Source organism: Herpailurus yagouaroundi, unplaced genomic scaffold (genome assembly GCF_014898765.1).
Source record: "Herpailurus yagouaroundi ecotype Mexico unplaced genomic scaffold, PumYag 139, whole genome shotgun sequence".
Taxonomy (NCBI): Eukaryota; Metazoa; Chordata; class Mammalia; order Carnivora; family Felidae; genus Herpailurus; species Herpailurus yagouaroundi.
Window position 1 is genome coordinate 46,708,827 of NW_024412394.1, and position 24,349 is coordinate 46,733,175.

The following is a 24,349-nucleotide window of genomic DNA, read 5'->3' on the forward strand; positions in this document are numbered from 1 at the left end:
CCTAATAGAATCCTGATTTTGTTTGGATAGCGCTGTCCCCACCCATCCACACTCCCCCCAACCCAATGACTGAGGGATAACAGACCTCACTGTCAAGTTATTCCTGCTTCACAGAAAGCAGTCAGCACATGACATGGCTCTGGCTCCTGCTGTAAGTAAAGAAGACACTGGTCTACATTTGTCCAATTATAGTTGGGGGAAAGGGTTTTCTCTCATTTAGGAGGTGAGCAAGAATGTATGTTGATTCAGATAGTGCTGGTATTGTATAACCATAAGAGTAGCAAGTCTAAATTCAACACTCTCACACTGAGGATAACAGAGCAGAAATATAGAGCATGGATCCTTGATGGTCACCATTGAATTATTGCATCACCAACCTGACCAAAACTAATTCTACTTCTGGACTTTCTGTTATGTAAGATAATTAACTTTTTTACTGTATAATTTTTTCTTGAATTGGGCTTTTTTATTTGCAGCCAAAAGCATACTAGTTGATCAAACTATGTCCAAGCTCCAGTAGGAAAGCCAGAATTGCACACAGACATCCATGCCAACCTTGCAGTGCTAGGGAAGGTGCTTTTATAGGTTATAGTCAAGAGTTACATGGCCTTCTCAGTGTCCCTGCAGAAAGAAATCTGAAAATAATTGGAAATACTGGAGACTTCTCTCACAGATTCCTTCTATTTAGACAACTTTAAAACTTAAATGTGGACTCACAGTCTTTTCTTTTCTGGCATAGAGGAAATCAATAATGCAAGCTTTGCAAAGGTAAACATTGATTTAAGGACAAAGGAAATGATGCTATATAAATTCAACCAAAAAGAGTCTTGGGAAATTCTGATATTCTTTGACAACAATCTACCTTTGAGTTATAGTTTTTTAGCACTAGCTGCCATCAAAATTAAAATGTCAAAATCAGCTTAGTGCCCAAGATAAATGTTCACGTTGCTATGACAACCTCTTTTTCAAGTTTAACATCAGAAACCTTAATTTGGGCAGAGTTAATATTTACTTTGGGAGGTTTTTTTGGGGGGGAGGGGGGTTGTACAAATTAGACTTGTTTCAATTATTTCCAGAATATCACTATTAGATTTTACATTATCTTTTCCATAAATAAAATATTATATGATCAAAATCAATTTCCAGTTTAGTAACATAAATCATATGCAAATTTGTTATATATGTGTTTTATATACTGTTCTAGGGAGAAAAATTCTATTTTCATCTGATTCACAAAGGAGTCATGACTCAAAAAGTTAAAGCTATTGCTGGACACTGAATAATAACTGTAGGTGGTCAGAGAAATTACCATGAAAAGGTAAAACAGAAGGAATAAAATTAGATGTATTTTTTAAGTTTTGCTGCAGTAAATACAATAGAGGACAGATATATGGAAAGTGCCTCCTGGATATGGCAAGTGGTTATATATGTATTTGTATCTGTTACAGTTTGTTGTGGGAAACACTACAAACACACAGGAAGCCACTGGAGCCTTCAAGATATTTAATGACAATATATTGTGGTACATGTATAAATTAGATGTGTATCTGTCAGTCAAAGTCCTGGCAGGACATTTGAAAACAAAAATGGAGACATTTGGTTCTACAACAACTTTGGTACACATTTTGGGCTAAGATGTATATTTTAGAATCCTTTCCATTTTGTTAATGTTAGTTTTTAGTCATTATACTTCATGTTGACAACTTTTGAATATAAACAAATACATGTTTCATAATCATTAACTTTCTCATAGTAAATCCAATCCTTTTTTCTTCAGGCAAAATATTCTTCTAGTTCCAGAAACCTGGCACTACTTTATTACTGTCAAAGAGCGAAGTGTTTATGTAAACTTCAAAGACAATTTGCATTGATTCCATTTCCAAACTATACTCTTTCACGTTGGATTCATATTTCTCTTTTAAGTTGTTATGAACATAAATTGTGTGTGGAGTGTGGGTAGGTGCATGAGTGTAGTTTACTGAGCTGATCAATGGAGATTCCATGTACACAGACGATCTCAAGCCACCACCAGCTCATCATGTCTGTGTCTTTTCAGGAACTGACTGAATGGGTTGTTTGGTGCAATGGCAAGTGTTCTGGACTTTAGGTCTGGAGGTAATGGCTATTATTAGTCTTTTCATTAACAAGCTGTAGGACTCTGGCAAGTCCCTTCACCAGCTTATCTTTTATTTCCATAAAAGGGGTTGAGGCACAGAGTCTCTGATGTCACTTCTAGCTTTAAAATTCTGTGGTTCTCACTCACGTCCCTAATTATCATGCCTAATAGAAGCCATAAGTTTTGCTGCTTTAGTTTGAAAGGGCCTTTTTCAAACTGACATTGAGAATGCTAAATACACTATTTTAAAATTTAGATAAAGAAATTAGCAGATGATATTAAAATACAGCAAATCCCCAGTGACTTTTTGAGTCTAACAATTACAGCTTCCCATGAACTTTGACATTTTCCTGAATTGCATAAATTATGTTTATCAATTTGCAGGTAAATATTTATATGCCTAAGTAATGATTCAACAAAACTATGAGAAATGAAGAGGATAATTTACACTCTAGAGTAGATATGTATTTTTAATTCAGCTTCATTGAAGAAACTCTCCTTAATATCCTTAATATCTTCTTCAATGTCTTAGAACAAAGGAAAGAGCTATTTATCCACTGCAAAGGCTGAAGTATTCCATGAAAGCTATCACATGGGTATTCAAAAAACATTACTGCATTGTATAAATTCCTATGTACTTAATACTCGCTATTCACTGTATTAAGTGTATTATGTATATTGTTTAATTCTCACAACTGTTCTTTGACATTATCTCCATTATTTCTGGTCTCAAAGAAGTCAAGTAACTTAACCATAGACAACAGCTAGTAAGGGACAGAGCCAGGATTTGAACCTAAAATTCTAAAGCCAGTGCCTTTAATCTTGCTACCCTAGTATCTCTGGCAACACTGCCCAGACATATCCACTACATCTCAAATACTTCATCATTTTTCACAGATAAGGAAGCTGTTCACTTAACTTTGCTTTCTCCCTTGAGTGATGCCTCTGCACACTGAACCCCTCCACATGTCCCTCTAGCAACATCCACTGATACCTCAGGAACGAGAACGAAGTAGGTTTGGCCTCAAATGTCAGTGTTCTCAAGCTCTGTAACAGGGCAACTGACACATCAACATGGCATGTCTTTTGACATCAAAAGCCCTATCTCTTTTCTCTTGATTATAGACCACATTTTTTCGTAAATATCTACCTCGTCTCTCCTTCCACCATAATTACCCAATTGTCCCTACTCCAATTGTCTCTAGAAGACATCTACCTTCTAAATGCACTTTAGAAAAGTTTTGACCTTTACTGGTCTTTGAGAAATAAAGAAAGATTGGAGGCACTGCCCTGGACTAATCCACTTCTGTCTTAGACTGGATCTCTTGAAAACATTCTGAGATGAAGAATTGTGTGCATAAGGATGGTTGGGGAGTGCTCTCAGGAGATACACTGCAAAGAAGTGAGGAAAGGACTGAGGAAAGGAAGACCCAGTGATAGTTCAGCCCTGGGGAGGGGTCTGGGTTCACTATAACCCTTGTCAGACTGGTGGATCTAATTTGTGTCTTCAGTTTAATTATGTTTTAAGAGCCTGAGCTTTCTCTCCTGGGAAAATAAATGGAATAAAGAAAGATTATGAAATATGAGAGTTCTAAAAATAATAGCAGATCAAATAATTTAGTTATATTCTACTTACCATGAAGTTTTCACACCCTGAGCCTCCCTGTGTGAAGTCTATGTTATCTGATTAGAGAAAGCAGAAAGAGAGAGAAAGAGAGAAGCCATATGAAAGAGAAGCTTAGTTAAGGATGGCAGACTGCACTGCAAATTCAGAAACGTCTTTAATATGTACAAGAACTGGTGCAAATTCATCTTTTGTTTTCTATAAATAATCCAGGTTTGATGATCTTAAACTATTGGTAAGAATATCTTTCCCTTTCATCTTTCCTGGACTTGAGCCAGGAAAGAGTTAACATATAACTCTTTGTTGTTTCAATTGAATTTAGCAAAACCCAGAAAGAAAATTCCTTCCTAAGGCATAATTAATTTCTACAACATGCTGAAATAAGAGCTGCTAACTTAGGCACATACACATATCCCTATTGCTAGGTTCTCCTGGTTGGATTTTAAAGATATTCTTTCAAAGAATATATAAAAGTATAAATATATTTTTAAAGATATTCTTCCAAAGATAGACATATATAGAGAGAGAGATATAGATATAGATATAGATATATATCTCAAGGTCTAGAATAAGGAAGATTTATTTTTAAGGGTTTTTTTAAGTTTATTTATTTTGAGAGAGAGAGAGAGAGAGATAGCACAAGCAGGTGAGGGGCAGAGGGAAGGAGAGAAAGAATCCCAAGCAGACTCTATGCCATTAGCACAGAGCCAGATACAGGGCTTGAACTCATGAAACATGAGATCATGACCTGAGCTGAGATCAAGAGTCAGATGCTTAACTGACTGAGACACCCAGGTGCCCCTAGAATAAGGAGGTTTCACTGACTGAAAGATATTGAGGAAAACATAAAGCTCTTATTTAAAAGTATCAAGTCAACTACATCGGTGGTATAATCTAGGCTGAAAACAATTATTTACTTTTCTCCTGATGGGAGATTATATGATAAATATGCAAATAATGTTGATCAAACTAATATGGTCAAATAAATTAATAACTCTATAAACACTAAAGGTTTAAGGAGTGTTTCCATGTAAAGAATAAAGAGGTATGCATGTATGTATGTATTTAAAACATTTCCCATAAGTTACAGTATCCTGGGAATTATATAAAATGTACTTTTAAGTCCATTTTAAGTCTCTAAGGGAATCACAATTAATATTTCATTTTAAATAAATTATGCTAGGAACAGGATATAAACTTGTGGAAGGTATAGTTTATTTGTTTTCTTTATTTATACTACATCCCCAACAGGTGAAACAGTAACTACACAAAATAGGTGCTCAATAACTATCTGTTGAGTTAATAAATTAGGACAAGGCCAGTGAGGACTATAAGACAGTACTAAGAATAAGAAATTATCCTGGCCATTCAATGAATATACTTTGTCTTAGAAAGAGAACTAGCAGATATTTAAAGCAAAAGGAGTTCAATCCAGGTTTGGGTTAACACTAAAACACTATTTACATCTGTCCAAATTCTATTCACAATCTTGGGTTCTTACATAAATGTTCCAAATTCTTTTAAAATAGCACAACAGGCATAAGCCCAGAACCATGACAGCTTTGTTTCAACAGAGAGTTAAGAGATGGCCTGTTTATGAAATATCTTTACCATGAATTATTCATGTTGGGAAATTAACAATATACTTACTAATTCCACTGTAATGTCTAACTATGTTATTTGACCAAGACTTTGAAATTGTCCTGGAAAAGCCAGGAGAGAAGTGAGAAACTGGCAAGGAATATCACCCCATAGTGTCACATAAAAACACTAAATACTCTATTATCATCACTATTATATAATGTGCTTTATACTTTACAAAGCAAATTGATAATGTTATCTAAATTGATGATCATGACAGCCACGTGAATCAGGTAGCAATACTGAATCATGCTGGAAGTTTGGGAGTACTAGTGCCAATCTTCTGCAATCTAACCAATTGAAAATAATGATAACAATAATCATGATCATACTGATCATAACTAGTACCTAAACAGGACTTATTCATGTGCCAAGTGTGACCTACCTGCCTCTACATGTTAGCTCCATTACTCCTCCAACAATCAGAAGCCACCAAATTGGAATCGAGGCATCTGCTTTATTCAAGTTGGTTGGCAAATTCACTTTCCACCTGGTAAAAAAAATAATGCACTTTTTGTCCCTCTCTCCTGGACTGAAAATAACCAGGGAATGACCACGCTGACCTTTCCACCCAGTGTCATGCTATAAAGCTGGAACAGAGAGAACTGACGTGTAGCTGGGACAGGCTTATGTGGTCTGATGGTCTGTGTACTGACAACCTGAGCATGAGAGCTCCAGCCTCTCCTGCACCCTGGCAGGTCTGTGAGCTGGGGGAGGGGGCGGGCACAAATGCCAGGCTTTCCCCAATCTCACACTCTCAAGTTTTTTCAGTAGGTGGAAAACTGTTACTGAACATGCTGCTGTTCTCTCCTGGGAAGGAAAGCAGATAACCACCCCCCGACCATGCCTCCATGGGACACTGCAGGGAAGAAAATGAGTGTTCCGGTGCATCCTGCCCCCAGCATCTCCAACAGCCAAATGAGGGAAACTGAGGACTATGTAGGCCTAGTTTCTTCCTCAAAGGCAAGGAACTGGCAAGCAGCAAAGACAGGTCTTGAGCCCCTAGCACTCTGACCAGAGATTACACATCATATTTACTCTTCACTATACTAGAAACCTTGCACTCCGACAAGTTTGATGAACACTGAAAGGCAAACATTCTAGAAGTCAAACTCTTGAATGCTCTTCTGGAAATGTTTTCATGCCCTAACCAGATTCTCTTTTCCCATAATTTCTTGTCAAATGTGCTGAAAACATGTCACTGAAACCATTTCTTTCCAAGCCAAGTTAAGAGATAAACAACAAAAAAGGAAAGGAAAAAAAATTGTAATTATAGTTCATCTCACAACGGTATATTTAAAATTTGACTCAATCTGACTTTGGTGTATTTCTATTACTCCAAAAGTACTCATTATATTGTATAACAGGGTAAAACATCTGTTCATAGAGTTACCATTTGTGCCAAAAGCACTAATATTTTGCTTGCCTAAATATCAGACTCAGGAACAGATGTTACTTTATTCTCTTTGTATTTTGTCATCAGTCTTCATTCAACAGGTATCCCAATATGGAACTGTTGTTAGTTTGCTTTCCAGTAAATATATATATATATATGTGTGTGTGTATATATATGTGTATATATATGTGTATATATATATATGTCTATATATATGTGTATATATATGTATATATATGTATATATATGTGTGTGTGTATATATATATATATATATACACACACATAATTAATATGTGCTGGGTCTTAAAGTGTTTATGTACTGCTTATTAACAAGCTCAAACTGTAGACCATGAATAAATTTGACTGCATTTTGTGAAAAGCAGCTCAGAGTCTTGAACTTCCTAGTGAGAGTAGAATTATATCATCTTCCACCCTGGAAGAAAATTTTATATTTTACATACATGTATTTTGTAACCACTACCACTGTTATTTACTATTTGTGCTGTTATGGAAGGGAAGAAAGTTACATCACTTCCTTGCTGTGATTCTTACAAACAATAAAAAAAGTAGCATTAAGGGTCACAATTCTATCAGTTTTCTGATAAGAGCTTCAGTTCATAAGCATAGTGATTGGAAGAATTTGTTTTTCTCTAGGTAGAACTGGAATTGAAATTAGATTGAATCAAGACGATAGTCCTCAATACCTTTGCTGCCATTTAGAAAGATAATTATTAATTTTTTTATTTCTAGGAAAAAAAAAACTTAAGATTTTCAGATATCAATCTAGGCTAGTTGCTAGTGATTTATCATAATCAGTCATAACTCTGGACTGAGTCCAGACACTACCTCTGAATCCTCCGCCCAGCACTCCAGCATCTAGGACCCATGGGTTGGAGTTTATATGGGTGAAACTATTTGCCTTTCCTATTACATTTGAAGTACCTCACCTGTGGCAGTTTAAAAAAGGAAAAAATAAATAAATATAATCCTATAATATTTACAGAGGTATCAGTGCCCTTTCAAATTCTGATTAGTGCTACTAATCCTTATAGACTCTTTCAACATTTTGCAGGAAAATAGTGAAATCTAACTATATTCTAAAAGGGACTGTGGCTGATAATAGCTTAGCAACTAAAAGGGTTCATCAAGTTTAAAAGAAACATAACAAAGCCCCTGTTAAATATTTGAAAAATGGCACCAGTATAACCAGGGAAATGATTTTTTCATTTAATTTAGTTTTAACTTGGGGCGCCTGGGTGGCGCAGTCGGTTAAGCGTCCGACTTCAGCCAGGTCATGATCTCGCGGTCCGTGAGTTCGAGCCCCGCGGAGCCTGGAGCCTGTTTCCGATTCTGTGTCTCCCTCTCTCTCTGCCCCTCCCCCGTTCATGCTCTGTCTCTCTCTCTCTGTCCCAAAAATAATTTAGTTTTAACTTAAAGGAAATGATTTTTTAATTTAATTTAGTTTTAACTTAAACAGTCATGTATGGCTGCCATATTGGGTAGCACAGGTATATAAAATCTTGTTTTACCTTCATAATAACCTTGTGAAGCAGGTCATCTCCACTAAAAAGAGAAAGAAGTACAGAGATATTAAGTGACTCGCCAGCATTACAAAGCTGGAAAATGACCAAATGTATACTTGAATCCAATTCTCTGGAAATCCAAGTTCTCAATTCTTTTGATGGTACCACATCAAGCTCAAGGTAAGTATGAATAAAGAGAGGACAACCCCCCAAAACTAGTGATTGTACACAACCCTCTGAAAGTTCACAAGGGAAGAATAGTACAAAGAACTGTCAAAATATGCTATTTTATCCTACTTATAAGCTAACAAATAAGCATGCCACAGTTTTATGGAAACCACATAGACAACAGGAGATTCCTGAGTCAGAGAATAAGGACTTTACTATAGCAATAGCAGTAGCCAGAGTATTAGCATTTTCTTGTACCAATTTCCCAAGCCCAAATTCACACAGAGTGATGCCAAGAAGGTCAGCTGACTCTCACATGCAGTGAGTGCCTTACAGGCTGCATACTGAGTTTAGGGAACTCAAATATTTTATAATGGGCATTAAGCATCCTGCTCATTACTCCAAAGCAGGCATTATCTTTATCATACTAGACAATAAGCATGCCTCCCTTTCCCAATCCCTACCTTTCAAGACTATTCTCTATGCAAATATCCTTGAAATTGATAGTATGGAACAAAGGCAATCTCAAGATTTGCATAAATGTGAGAGACCACACACCACCCATGACAAGTGACAAACTGGGAGAAAACCAGCCAAGGAAAGAGACATGGCTAAATATCAACATGAGAGTTAAAGTGAACAGATAAATGTGTATGTTTGATAGAAAGATTATGTGTCCAAAGTAAAAAACAGAAAATTAATGTTGAAACTACAAAATTAAGGTGAAAGTAAATTTGAAAAATAATAGTGCCATATAAATGTCAAGAAACATTGGCATTTTTATGGGGCATCAATAGATGCCCATTTACAAATATAATTTCTCCAAACTAGAGGCTACTTCACTCTTGGAATTGAATTGTAAATATATGCACATACCCCTCTCCCAGCCACCATAAAATTGTAGCATAAAAATCGTAAGACGTTAGATCTGAGAGATGGTCAGAAATAATGAAGTCCTGGTAACACAGGGAAACTGAGATCCAAAGGCATAGAGTGTCTTTTTCAGGGCCACACAGCCAACCATCAATAGATCTGAGATGCATTCACAGGAGTCTCTACTCTTGGCCCCTCCATTTCATTATAACACACTACCTCTTGCTTCTCAGCACGAAGTAGATTGAGCCCCCCACACCCCCCAAAAAAGATACTTGCAAACCTCCCTCTTGTAGAACATGCCCTTGGAACTAGTTGGAGCAGAGCCAAGTGGTCTGAGTTAGCAATGCTTCCCCAGGTGGAAGCCTTAAATGCTCATTCCCTTGAGTCTGCCACAAAGGCACATTGCACTGCAGAAGATTTAAAAGAAAATTGTGTGCACAGCACAGGAACGAGCCCAGATCTTCCCTGAAGAATTGAGTACTTCAGTAATATCATTAAAGCTGGGTCAAAAAACATCATTTCATTTTTTTTAATATGCTAATTTAACCTCAGGCACCAGATCACTTAAATGAAAGGCACTTCATAAAGTTCATTTTTATTATTCTCAGCTGAAAAGTAAACAACACTTCTACAGGTGTCCTTCATATTAAAAGGCTTTATGTGCTGGCAATAGAGACTCTCTATTGACTAAAAACCTTATCTATACTTCACAGAGCAGATTGTTTTCCCCCAACACCCTTCAAAGAGGTGTAGCCTGTCCATTCTGGACAAAGGAAAATAGTGTGATAAAAGAGATAATGTATCAACAGCCAACTGAAAGAGCTCTTGATGGCCAATGCTGGAACAATTTAAGCAGCAAAATAATGCAGTATTCAATTAAAAAGTTTAAAATAAATATTCGTAAGTCTATATTGATAAACAAATAATGTAACTAGGCATCAACAGCAATTTTATAAAGATAATTGTCCCAAAACTAGAGGCTATGGTTTTCTTTGGACTGAGTCATAAATGTACAGACATGTAAGTACAAATATAAATTACTGAATAAGTAGAATGAATGGTAGAGGAGAGACAAATCTTCCCCACAGAAGAATTCTAAATAATATATACACATATTCTCCCCTCCAGGAGGTGGCGCTTAATTCCCTACCCTTGAGGGTGAGCTACACTCAGTGACTCACTCCCAAAAATTAGAGCAGGGAAAGGGAAAAACAGTCCCTTTGCTGTGGAGAGTCCTGGAGAGAGCTGCCTTAACCAAGTGATGAAGGTTAACATCACCAGTAATGCCATGTGGATATGATGTACTCTGATGTGAGGTAATGAGAAGGTATTCTTCCCAAATCCCATAACCCCAGTCTAACCATGATAAAGACATCAGACAAACCAAGATCAGGAGACATTCTAAAAAATACTTGGCCAGTACTCAAGACCATCAAAGTCATGCAAATCAAGCAGAGTGAGAAATTATCACAGACCGGAGGAGACTAGGAAAATGTGACAACTAACTATGATGTGTCCTGCAATGAAACAGAAAGAAGGCATTAATGGAAAAGCTGGTTAAATCCAACTAAGGTCTGGAGTTAATAGTGATGAATAATGTTGCTTTCTTAGTTTTGATAAATGTACTCTGTAATGTAAGATGTTAACAATGGGTAAAACTGGGTGATGGATATACAGGAACTCTGTACTATCTTCACAACTTCTCTATAAATATAAAATTATACCGAAACAAAAAGTTTATGTAAAAAAAACCTAGATGGTACAAATATCTCATCATATGCTGTCTGTCTGAAGCATGGCAGAATTCTATAGCTAATGCATTGCCCAATCCGAGACGCACATTTTAAAAAAGGTTTGGGGAAGCTGAATGAGTTTAACAGCCAGGGGTGGAGTGGAAACAGCACACTGCACAATAAAAGGAAAAGCAATGTCAGGGCGCCTGGGTGGCTCAGTCGGTTAAGCATCTGACTTTGGCGCAGGTCACGATCTCGTGGTTTTTGAGTTCAAGCCCTGCATGGGGCTCTGCACTGACACTGTGGAGCCTGCTTGGGATTTGCTGTCTCCCTCTCTCTCTGCCCCAGTCCCACTCTCTCTCTCTGTCTCTCAAAATAAATAAAGTTTTTTAAAAAAGGAAAAAGCAATGTTTGTTCTTCACTGAATAACCTGAGTATTATTTATAATAATTATTTGTAGTAATCTGAGAAACAGAATGTGTTCTGAACATAACAAAAATTGAGGCTCTCCTTTATAGGTCAGCAAAAGTACTAAGGTAAAAGCCCAAACCAGTAAACTAACCAGATTTCAAAGAAACAAAAGTGTGCTAGCTATACAATAGTGTCTATGTTTAATACCATAAAAGACTCAAATTAAAAACATAAGTTTTAGACAAACCTTCAAATTTGAGAAACTTCTCTAAATTCTCTTTACTCTAGAAGTTATCTAGGATATTATAACAATATCTGAAATTTATATTATCATTTCCAAAATAGTAAAATCATTTTGCCCATAAATCATAGCCCCTTCCTGCCACCCAGTTCTCTAAATTACTTCCTTTTCCCAAGAAAAGGCCTTTTCCCACACAGGCCATCCCCTGCTTTCAACCTGGAAGGTTTCAGCCCCAACCTAAACTCCACCACACTCCCATCCTCACTCATCACCTAAATCCCTTAGCTTTGTCAAAGAAATCTCAACCATCTCTTCCTTTGGACATCTTTTTGGATTTGTCTTCTAAACAATAATCCCTTCAAAATGACTTTGTGAATGAATGGAAGTGACTTGGTTAAAAAAAGGCATATATCTGCTTTCCACATAAATTTTATATAGATGGGGAAAACTTCCTTGCTCTTTTTCTCCTCATCTTTTCATATAATTGTGTTTCCAAAAGATACAAGAAAGGCATGAGCATAACCTGTAATACATGTGATATGAATTTTCTTAAAAACAGTCCTTAAAGTCAAATTCAACTATGAATTCTATGTTAGGGGGACTGACAAATGCATAATATTCTGATCAGTATATATGAGGTTTACATTTTGTTTCATCACTTTTATTGCTGAAGAATACATTTTAAAGGGATGGATTAAATATTCAAAGACACAAACACTAGTAAGTACCTTTTAGTTCAATATGAAGATAACAAACCCATTAGTGTATCTACATATGAGTATGCTCAGCAAACAGGAGACTGAACAAATGTTTATTGAGTACCTCACGTTACAGGAAATGTGCAAGCACTTTGGCAAATGCTGTCTCATTTCCTTTTTTTCTATAAATATGTGAGGTCGATATAATTATCCTCATTTTTCAGGTTGTAAAACCAAACATCCAGAGATTAAATCACTCAAGGATGTGTTACTTAAGGTAAATAATTAGTTCCTTTAAGTGATAAGCCCCAAAGTATCAGTGACTTAACACAGTAAAATGCTATTTCTCATTTATATCACCATCTAATGCAAGTCAGAAGGAGAAGGGGTTGCATTCTGCCCCACCTCATCATTCAGAGACCACCCCCCCCCCCCCCAGGATACTTCCATCCCATCCACTAGTGGATGGAGATTGAGAGCTAGGATAGTACATTAAAAGTTTTTGTTGGGGCGCCTGGGTGGCGCAGTCGGTTAAGCGTCCGACTTCAGCCAGGTCACGATCTCACGGTCCGTGAGTTCGAGCCCCGCGTCGGGCTCTGGGCTGGATGGCTCAGAGCCTGGAGCCTGTTTCCGGTTCTGTGTCTCCCTCTCTCTCTGCCCCTCGCCCGTTCATGCTCTGTCTCTCTCTGTCCCAAAAATAAATAAACATTGAAAAAAAAATTAAAAAAAAAAAGTTTTTGTACACCAGGCCTAGAAATGGCACATACCACTTATGCTCACCTTCCATTCCCCAAAAATGATCCCTCTTCTGTTAACAAGGAAAGAATGGATGCTTTCTCCCTAAGGTAGGGAGAAGCTAAAGAAGGATGCTCTCACTACTGATAATCAATATAGTACTGGAAGGTCTAGCTATTCAAAAAGGCAAGAAAAGCAATACAGATAAGAAAGAAGAAAGTGTTCCTATTTGCAAATGACATGATCATCTATGCAGAAAACACCAGAGTCTACCAAAAGAGTCCTATAACTAATAGGTGAGTAAGCAAGATCAAAACACAAATCACATTTCTGTATCCTAAAAATAAACGTGTCAAACCTGAAATTAAAGAAACAATGCCATTTACAATCCCTCCAGAAAAAACTAGTAAGATGCTTAGGTATAAATTTACCATCACATGCACAGAACTTGGATGCTGAAAATCATAAAGTGCTAAAAAAAATCAAACAAAAGGATACTTGATTAAATAGAAAGTAAATACAAAGATGGTAGAATTAAAAACAAGCAAATCAATAATTACATTATGTGTAAATAATCTAAACATCCTAATTAAAAGGCAGAGAAAGACTGGACAAAAATGCAAGAGGCTATCTATAAGATATCTATATCTTATAGATAGAGGCTATCTATAAGAAACCCACTAAGTATAAAGACATAGATAGGTTAAAAGTAAAAGTATAGAAAAAGATATACCATGCAAACATTAATTAAAAGAAAGCTGGAGTGGCTTTATTAAAATCATACAAAGTAAACATCAGAACATAGAACACTGGGGACAAACAGAGGTATATAATGATATAACGGTCAATTCATCAAGAAGACAGCAATTCTAAATGAGTATATATCTAATAACTTACTTTCAAAATACATGACTCAAAAATTGACCTAACCAAAAGAGGAGATTAGCATATCTAAAATTATAGTTACAGATTTTAACACTTCTCTCAACAATTGACAGAAAGTTGACAAAACATCGGCAAAGGTATAAAAAATTTGAACAATTCTGTCAAGCAAATAACATGGAAGAATCACAGAATATACATTCTCTTTAACATACACATAACATCACCACAGAGACTATAAGCTGAGCCATAAAATAAGTCTGAATAAATTTCAAATGACTGAAATCATACAATGTTTTATAAGCCTGAGTATGACGGAATTAAAAGTCAATTTTAAAAGAACATATAAAATCCTTATTTTTGAAGTTAAGAAGTGCACTCCTAAATGTCGCATAAGCCAAATAAGAAACCACAAAGATATTAGAAAATATTTCTGAGTAAAAAATAATGAAAATACAAATACTAAAATGTATAGAGTGCAGCTAAAATAGTGCTTAGAGCAAAATTTATAATTCTAAATGCTTACATTGTTGGTGAAAAAGTTCTAAATTAATTTTCTTAGCTTCTACATTAAGAGACTAGAAAAAGAAGAGTGAGTTAAACCAAGGTAAGGAAAGGAAGGAAATAATAAATATAAAGGCTAAAAGTAATTAAAGAATAGATAATAGAGAAAACCAAGTCATTCAGAAGCTGATTCTTTGTAAAGATTAATGCAATTGAAAAATCCTTACCTAGATTGATCAAACCAATAGCAAGAATGAAAGAATATCACAAAGATATTACAGGCATTAAAAGAACATGAAAGGAATATTATGACTAACCTTATGACTATGTATTTGACAACTAAGATTAAATTCTTAGTTAATTAAACTAAGATTAAATGGAAAAATTCCTTAAAGGATATAAGTTACCAAAAGTGACACAAGAATAAATAGAAATCCCATAAAGCCCAATATATGGTGTTTTGGTGTTGCTGTTTATGGGTTTTTTTTTTATTTGAGTAAAGAATTTGTACTTAAAAATCTTCCACAAGGAAAACTCAAGTTCCAAAGAGATCCACAAGTACATTCCATCAAATATTCACAAAAGAAATGACATTGATATTTCTCAAAACCCTTCAGAAAAATTTTTAAACTCATTTTTTAAAAAACAGCATAGCCTTGATACCAAAACTCACAAATTAATACAAGAAAAGAAATTTTCAGACAAATATCACTCCTTAACATAAATGCAAAACTCCTTAACAAAAAATAGCAAATCAAAGTCAGCAATAGATGTTTTTTTAAAAAACAATACATCGAAACTAATTATGATGTTTTTCTAAGACTTGGAAGTTTTTCCAAGACTGCAAGATTGTTTTAACATCCAAAAATCAATTACTGTGATTCACCACATTAACAGAATAAAGAAATCACAAAACCATCTCAGTAGTTGAAAAAGATACATTTGATTAAATTAAATGCCCACTTATTATAAAAACTAGCAGCAATTTAGGAATAGAAGAAACTTTCTTCAAACTAATAAAAGGTATCTAAGAAAAACTTGTAGTTAATATATTAATGATAAATGATGAACATTTCCCCCATGTATATTGGGAAGAAGATAAGAATGTCTGCCCTTACCACTTCTAATCAGCATTTTTTAAAGGACTATTTATTTATTTATTTATTTAGAGACAGCACACAAGCAGGGAAGGGTGAGAGAGAGAAAGAGAATTTTTTTTTATTTATTTAGTGTTTAATTTACATCCAAGTTAGTTAGCATATGGTGCAACAATGATTTCAGGAATATATTCCTTAATGTCCCTTATCCATTTATACCATCGCCCCTCCCACAATCCTTCCAGTAACCCTCTGTTTATTCTTTATATTTAAGAGTCTTTTATGTTTTGTCCCCCTCCCTGTTTTATATTCTTTTTACTTCCCTTCCCTTATGTTCATCTGTTTTGTATCTTAAAGTACTCATATGAGTGAAGTAATATATTTGTCTTGAGAGAAAGAGAATCTTTTTTTTAATTTTTTTTTTACTGTTTATTTATTTTTGAGAGAGAGAGACCGAGTGTGAGTAAGGGAGGGAGGGCAGAGAGAGCGAGAGGGAGACACAGAATCTGAAACAGGTTCCGGGCTCTGTGCTGATAGCACAGAGCCCAAATGTGGGGCTCGAACCCACAAACCATGAGATCATGAACTGAGCCAAAGTCAGATGCTTAACGGACTAAGCCACCCAGGCAGCCTGACAGAAAGAGAATCTTAAGCAGGCTCCATACTCAACATACAGCCCAATGTGGGGCTCAATCCCAAGACCCTGGAATCATGACCTGAGCCAAAATCTAAAAAGAGTTAGATGCCCAACTGACTGAGCCAAACAGGCACCCCCTATTCAGCATTTCACTGTAGTACTAGTCAGTATAACATGGCAAGACAAAGAAATAAAAGGAATAAAACAGAAGAAATAAAACTGTCTCTGTTTACAAATGAAATGATTGTTTTCACAGAAAGATCATAAGAATCTACAAAATATCCACTAGGATCGATAAGAGTATTTAACAAGATCACAGATTGAAAATCAATATCCAGAAATCCACTGTATTTCCCTATGCAAAAAATAAAAATGGAAATTGAAATACAAGTACCATTTACAAAAACATCAAAAATATTATAATGCATAGGGATATTTCTCTTTTTGCTACTTGATTATTAGTTTATAGAAATGCTACCAATTTATACACCCTTAGGTTTATTGCAGCATTATTTATAATAGCCAACATATAGAAGCAACCCAAGTGTCACTGACACACAAATACATAAAAAGATGTTGCATAGATACAGATAAATAGATATAGATAGATATAGATACAGATATAGATATACACAATGGAATATTATGCAGCAATAAAAAAGGTTGAGTTTTGTTTTGTTTGCCATTTGTGACATCATGGATAGACCTAGAGGGTATTATGCTAAGTAAAATGAGTCAGACTGAGAAAGACAAATACCATATGATTTCACTCATATGTGGAATCTTAAAAACAAAACAAATGATTAAACAAACAAAAAGGACAATCAGACCTATAATACAGAGAACAAACTGATGATTTCCACAGGGATGGTGGGTGTGTGGGATAGGTAAAATGGGTGAATGGGTGAGAGATAGAAGATTCCAGTTACAAAATAAATAAGTCATGGGAATAAAAGGCACAACATAAGGAATACAGTCAATGATGTTGTAACAGCAGTGTGTAGTGACAAATGATAGCTACACTTGTGGTGAGCATAGCATAACATATAAACTTGTCAAATCACTACACTGTACACCTGAAACTAATGTAACGTGTGTCAACTATACTCAAATTTAAAAATTAAATAAAAAATACAGGCCTCTCCCTGCCTCTCCCTCGCTCTCTCTCTCTCTCTCTCTCCCTCAAAAATGAATGAATAAATAAATAAACAAACAAACATTAAAAAAAAAAAAGAATAGAGTGACACATATAGTTGACTGATTTTTGACAAAGACACCAAAGCGTTTCAATTGGGGAAATAAAGTCTTTCCTACAAAAGTTGCTGAAATAACCAGATATTGGGAAAAAAGATAAACCTCAACACTTACCTCATATCCAAATGCTAAAATGTATTCAAGATAGATCATGAACTGTTGGTTTACAAATTCGGGAATTTCTCAGTTGAAATCTGAAATTGGCCCCTGAATGGAGGGCAAGGAAAAGTCTAAGAGACAGACCACTCCAGATTGGTAGGCGGCAGGTTTAATACGAAAGGAAAATTACACAGGAGGCTTGTCTGCCCATGAGAAGAGTAGACCTCCACACCCATCCTCCAGAATCTTTATATAGAAGCCTTACCTGGGTTCAGTAATGCATTCCATCCAGACAGTCTCATCTACAAATTGTTCTCTCAAGGCTGCATCCTTCAAAACGGTTCCCACTATGGGAATGGGTAGGCTGAGCACACATTCCAAGGATAGGGGAAAGTAGGTGGTGAGATGCCTCTGGTTGTCTGGATCCAGCTTACACGTCAATCAGTGGTCATGTCCCCTGATGACCTCTTCCCACATGAAAGCTAAAGATTTTAATCTTCTAGAAGAAAATACAGAAAAACATTTTTGTGAACTTGAAGTCATTTCTTTGACACAGGAAGCTCTAATCATAAACAAAAAATAGATAACTTAGACTTCATCAAAATTAAAATCTTCTCATCAAAAGAGATTGTTAAAAAACATAAAAGCAAAGCTAGAATAGAAGAAAATGTTCACAAAACATTCTTCTGACAAGACTTGTGTCCAGAATATATAAACATCTCCTAAAACTCTATGTATTGTTTTGTTTGATTTTTACAATGATAGTATTTTCCTGTTATTATGAATATAATAACCTCATAATAATCACATGTCATGTCTCAATCACAGTTTACATAAACAAGAAAAAAAAACAATGAACTCCACAATCCAGTATCTCCTGTGCACCTTCCTTTGCTCTCATTGAAGAACAAACCGAGAAACTACTATGCACCCCTTTCTTTCCTATGACAGGCCAAGGAGAAGCTTTATGAAGGCTGAGGAAGTGAATTTATTTTTTTTTATTTATATATGAAATTTATTGTCAAATTGGTTTCCATACAACACCCAGTGCTCATCCCAAAAGGTGCCCTCCTCAATACCCATCACCCACCCTCTCCTCCCTCCCACCCCCATCAACCCTTAGATTGTTCTCAGTTCTCAACAGTCTCTTATGCTTTGGCTCTCTCCCACTCTAACCTCTTTTTTTTTTTCCTTCCCCTCCCCCATGGGTTCCTGTTAAGTTTCTCAGGATCCACATAAGAGTGAAAACATATGGTATCTGTCTTTCTCTGTATGGCTTATTTCACTTAGCATCACACTCTCCAGTTCCATCCACGTTGCTACAAAAGGCCATATTTCGTTCTTTCTCATTGCCCTGTAGTACTCCATTGTGTATATAAACCACAATTTCTTTATCCATTCAGCAGTTGATGGACATTTAGGCTCTTTCCATAATTTGGCTATTGTTGAGAGTGCTGCTATGAACATTGGGGTACAAGTGCCCCTATGCATCAGTGCTCCTGTGTCCCTTGGATAAATTCCTAGCAGTGCTATTGCTGGGTCATAGGGTAGGTCTATTTTTAATTTTCTGAGGAACCTCCACACTGCTTTCCAGAGCGGCTGCACCAATTTGCATTCCCACCAACAGTGCAAGAGGGTTCCCGTTTCTCCACATCCTCTCCAGCATCTAGAGTCTCCTGATTTGTTCATTGTGGCCACTCTGACTGGCGTGAGGTGATACTTGAGTGTGGTTTTGATTTGTATTTCCCTGATAAGGAGCGACGCTGAACATCTTTTCATGTGCCTGTTGGCCATCCGGATGTCTTCTTTAGAGAAGTGTCTATTCATGTTTTCTGCCCATTTCTTCACTGGGTTATTTGTTTTTCGGGTGTGGAGTTTGGTGAGCTCTTTATAGATTTTGGATACTAGCCCTTTGTCCGATATGTCATTTGCAAATATCTTTTCCCATTCCGTTGGTTGCCTTTTAGTTTTGTTGGTTGTTTCCTTTCCTTTTCCTCTCAGGACTGCCTTCGCTGCGTCCCAAAGCATTTGGATTGTTGTATTTTCATTTTCGTTTGTTTCCATATAGTTTTTAATTTCTTCTCTAATTGCCTGGTTGACCCACTCATTCTTTAGTAGGGTGTTCTTTAACCTCCATGCTTTTGGAGGTTTTCCAGACTTTTTTCTGTGGTTGATTTCAAGCTTCATAGCATTCTGGTCTGAAAGTATGCATGGTATGATTTCAATTCTTGTAAACTTATGAAGGGCTGTTTTGTGACCCAGTATATGATCTATCTTGGAGAATGTTCCATGTGCACTCGAGAAGAAAGTATATTCCTTGCTTTGGGATGCAGAGTTCTAAATATATCTGTCAAGTCCATCTGATCCAATGTCTCATTCAGGGCCCTTGTTTCTTTATTGACCGTGTGTCTAGATGATCTATCCACTTCTGTAAGTGGAGTGTTAAAGTCCCCTGCAATGACCACATTCTTCTCAATAAGGTTGCTTATGTTTATGAGTAATTGTTTTATATATTTGGGGGCTCTGGTATTCGGCGCATAGACATTTATAATTGTTAGCTCTTCCTGATGGATAGACCCTGTCACTATTATATAATGTCCTTCTTCATCTCTTGTTACAGCCTTTAATTTAAAGTCTAGTTTGTCTGATATAAGTATGGCTACTCCAGCTTTCTTTTGGCTTCCAGTAGCATGATAAATAGTTCTCCATCCCCTCACTCTCAATCTAAAGGTGTCCTCAGGTCTAAAATGAGTCTCTTGTAGACAGCAAATAGATGGGTCTTGTTTTTTTATCCATTCTGATACCCTATGTCTTTTGGTTGGCGCATTTAATCCATTTACATTCAGTGTTATTATAGAAAGATACGGGTTTAGAGTCATTGTGATGTCTGTATGTTTTATGCTTGTAGTGATGTCTCTGGTACTTTGTCTCACAGGGTCCCCCTTAGGATCTCTTGTAGGGCTGGTTTAGTGGTGACAAATTCCTTCAGTTTTTGTTTGTTTGGGAAGACCTTTATCTCTCCTTCTATTCTAAATGACAGACTTGCTGGATAAAGGATTCTCGGCTGCATATTTTTTCTGTTTAGCACACTGAAAATCTCGTGCCAATTCTTTCTGGCCTGCCAAGTTTCAAAAGAGAGATCAGTCACGAGTCTTATAGGTCTCCCTTTATATGGGAGGGCACGTTTACCCCTTGCTGCTTTCAGAATTTTCTCTTTATCCTTGTATTTTGCCAGTTTCACTATGATATGTCGTGCGGAAGATCGATTCAAGTTCCGTCTGAAGGGAGTTCTCTGTGCCTCTTGGATTTCAATGCCTTTTTCCTTCCCCACTTCAGGGAAGTTCTCAGCTATTATTTCTTCAAGTACCCCTTCAGCACCTTTCCCTCTCTCTTCCTCCTCTGGGATACCAATTATGCGTATATTATTTCTTTTTAGTGTATCACTTAGTTCTCTAATTTTCCCCTCATACTCCTGGATTTTTTTATCTCTCTTTTTCTCAGCTTCCTCTTTTTCCATAACTTTATCTTCTAGTTCACCTATTCTCTCCTCTGCCTCTTCAATCCCAGCTGTGGTGGTTTCCATTTTGTTATGCATTTCGTTTAAAGCGTTTTTCAGCTCCTCGTGACTGTTCCTTAGTCCCTTGATCTCTGTAGCAAGAGATTCTCTGCTGTCCTCTATACTGTTTTCAAGCCCAGCGATTAATTTTATGACTATTATTCTAAATTCACTTTCTGTTTTATTATTTAAATCCTTTTTGATCAGCTCATTAGCTGTTGTTATTTCCTGGAGATTCGTCTGAGGGGAATTCTTCCGCTTGGTCATTTTGGATAGTCCCTGGCGTGGTGAGGACCTGCAGGGCACTTCCCCTGTGCTGTGGTGTATAACTGGAGTTGGTGGGCAGAGCCGCAGTCAGACCTGATGTATGCCCCCAGCCCACCGCTGGGGCCACAGTCAGACTGGTGCGTGCCTTCTCTTCCCCTCTCCTAGGGGCGGGATTCACTGTGGGGTGGGGTGGCCTGTCTGGGCTACTTGCACACTGCCAGGCTTGTGGTGCTGGGGATCTGGCGTCTTAGCTGGGGTGGATAGGCAAGGTGCACGGGGGCAGGAGGGGCAGGCTTAGCTTGCTTCTCCTTAGGTGATCCACTTCAGGAGGGGCCCTGTGGCAGCAGGAGGGAGTCAGATCCGCTGCCGGAGGTTTGGCTCCGCAGAAGCACAGAGTTGGGTGTTTGCGCGGAGCGAGCAAGTTCCCTGGCAGGAACTGGTTCTCTTTGGGATTTTGGCTGGGGGATGGGCGGGGGAGATGGCGCTGGCGAGCGCCTTTGTTCCCCACCAAACTGAGCTCTGTCGTCCGGGGGCTCAGCAGCTCTCCTTCCCTTTGTCCTCCAGCCTTCCCGCTTTCTGAGCAGAGCTGTTAACTTATGACCTCCCAGACGCTAAGTCGCTCTTGCTGTCGGAACACAGTCCATCAGGCCCCTCCGCTTTTTGTAAGCCAGACTCGGGGGCTCTGCTTGGCCGGCGAGCCGCCCCTCCGCCCCGGCTCCCTCCCGCCAGTCCGTGGAGCACGCCGCCTCGCCGCCCTTCCTACCCTCTTCCGTGGGCCTCTCGTCTGCGCTTGGCTCCGGCGACTCCGTTCTGCTAATCCTCTGGCGGTTTTCTGGGTTATTTAGGCAGGTGTAGGTGGAATCTAAGTGATCAGTAGGACGGGCGGTGAGCCCAGCGTCCTCCTACGCCGCCATCTTCCCTCTCGAGGAAGTGAATTTAAAACAATTAGAGAGATAAAATTATCTCTCTATATGAGGGCAAGCAGCTACTCCCAAAATCTGGGAAAAAAAAAAAAAAAAGAAATTAGCACCCATTGAAGATTTTTTTCTTTTTTTATTGAAGTATAGTTGACGTGCTATACAATATTAGTTTCAGGTATACAACATAGTGATTCAACATTTATATATATTATTAAGTGGTCACCATGGTAAGTCTCATTACCATCTATCACTATACATAGTTACTACAATATTATTGACTATATTCCTTAATGCTGCACTTCATATCCCATGATTTACTCATTTTATTATTGGAAGTTTATACCTCTTAATCCCCTGCACCTACTTCATCCTCCCATTCTCCTCCCCTCTGGCAACCACCAGTTTGTTCTCTGTAGTAGAGTGTGTTTTGTGTTGTTTTGTGTGTTTTATTTCTTAGATCCTACATTAGAGATTTTTTAAATTTAATTATTTGAAGAAATTAGGGCAAAATGAAAATAATCAAAGAAGAAATGAAAGAATATTTATGGTAAATCATAAAGACTTGTTGAAAACTGGGGTGCCTGGGTGGCTCAGTTGGTTAAGCCTCCCACTTTGGCTCAGGTCATGATCTCATGGTTGGTGGGTTCAAGCCCCGTGTCGGGCTCTGTGCTGACAGCTTGGAGCCTGGCGCCTGCTTTGCATTCTGTGTCTCCCTCTCTCTGTCTGCCCCTCCCCCGCTTGCGCTCTGTCTCTGTCTCTCTGTCAAAAACAAATGAACATTAAAACAATTTTTTTTAAAAAAGAGTTGTTGAAAACCAAGACTACGTAAGATGGTGAAATCTTACCACCTGAGTGGCTCAGTCGGTTAAGCATATGACTTCGGCTCAGGTCATGATCTCACAGTCTGTGAGTTCAAGCCCCACATCAGGCTCTGTGCTGACAGCTCACAGCCTGGAGCCTGCTTCGGATTCTGTGTTTCCATCTCTCTCTGCCCCTCCCCTTCTCATGCTCTGTCTCTGTCTCTCTCAAAAATAAATAAAAATTAAAAAATTAAATTAAAAAATAAGTGTGCTAGAGGTGCATGGGTGGCTCATTCAGTTGCGCATCCAACTCTTGATTTCAACTCAGGTCATGATCCCAGGGCCATGGGATCAAGTCCTGCATTGGGCTCCAAGCTGAGCATGGAGGCTTCTTAAGATTCTCTCTCTCTAGAGCCAAAGCATAAGAGACTGTTAAAAACTGAGAACAAACTGAGGGTTGATGGGGGGGGGGGGGGGGGGGTGGGTGATGGGTATTGAGGAGGGCACCATTTGGGATGAGCACTGGGTGTTGTATGGAAACCAATTTGACAATAAATTTCATATATTGAAAAAAAAAAAAAAGATTCTCTCTCTCTCCTCTGCCCCCTCCCCTCCTCACAGCTCTCTCTCTCTCTTGCTCTCTCAAATAAATAAATTAAATAAAAATTAATTAATTAACTAAATTTAATCTAAAAATGAGTGTGCTCATGACCTATCCCTGGTGTTCTGCCACTGGGGTAGTATACTAAATCAGAGGCTCTGAAGCATCTCAGTAAATGAAAGCAGTATACCCCGACCCATTTGGTTTACAGTGATTCTCCCTATTTGTAATTTCAATGAAAAACTATTTAAATATGGCTTTGGGCTGCACTGGTATTTTCCATGTCATAATCAGAACAGAAACTAAATTTTATAAACCTCCCCCCATTAACTCCTGATAGGATATGTCCATTTTTAGCTGTGATTATTGCAGTTAATTTTGCATCCCAGTGGACTAACGCAAGCTTGGTGTATTGATATTAGTGTTTGGATTGTTCTGCAGCATGTGTTTTGAGTTAAGTGTTACATAGTTCCTCCTCTCCTACTATGTTAAAGGCAAAAGAGACTTAAATTTTGGGGGGCTATTTAATAAGCATTGTTCTAATTAGAAATCATACTACCTCTAGAAA

At 37.5% G+C, this 24,349-nt stretch overlaps 1 protein-coding gene across 2 annotated transcripts in view; it reads left to right on the plus strand.

Annotated features, from left to right (window-relative positions):
* HTR1E (5-hydroxytryptamine receptor 1E) overlaps window positions 1–24,349 on the plus strand; it is an 89,668-nt gene that overhangs the window by 59,038 nt on the left and 6,281 nt on the right. The window contains exon 2 of one of the 2 annotated variants that reach the window (XR_005789876.1): window positions 9–762. The exons of the other annotated variant lie outside the window; for it this stretch is intronic. The gene's annotated coding sequence lies outside the window, so the exon portion shown is untranslated. Of the gene's footprint in view, window positions 1–8; window positions 763–24,349 lie in introns of those variants that run through there. 2 annotated transcript variants of the gene reach the window in all.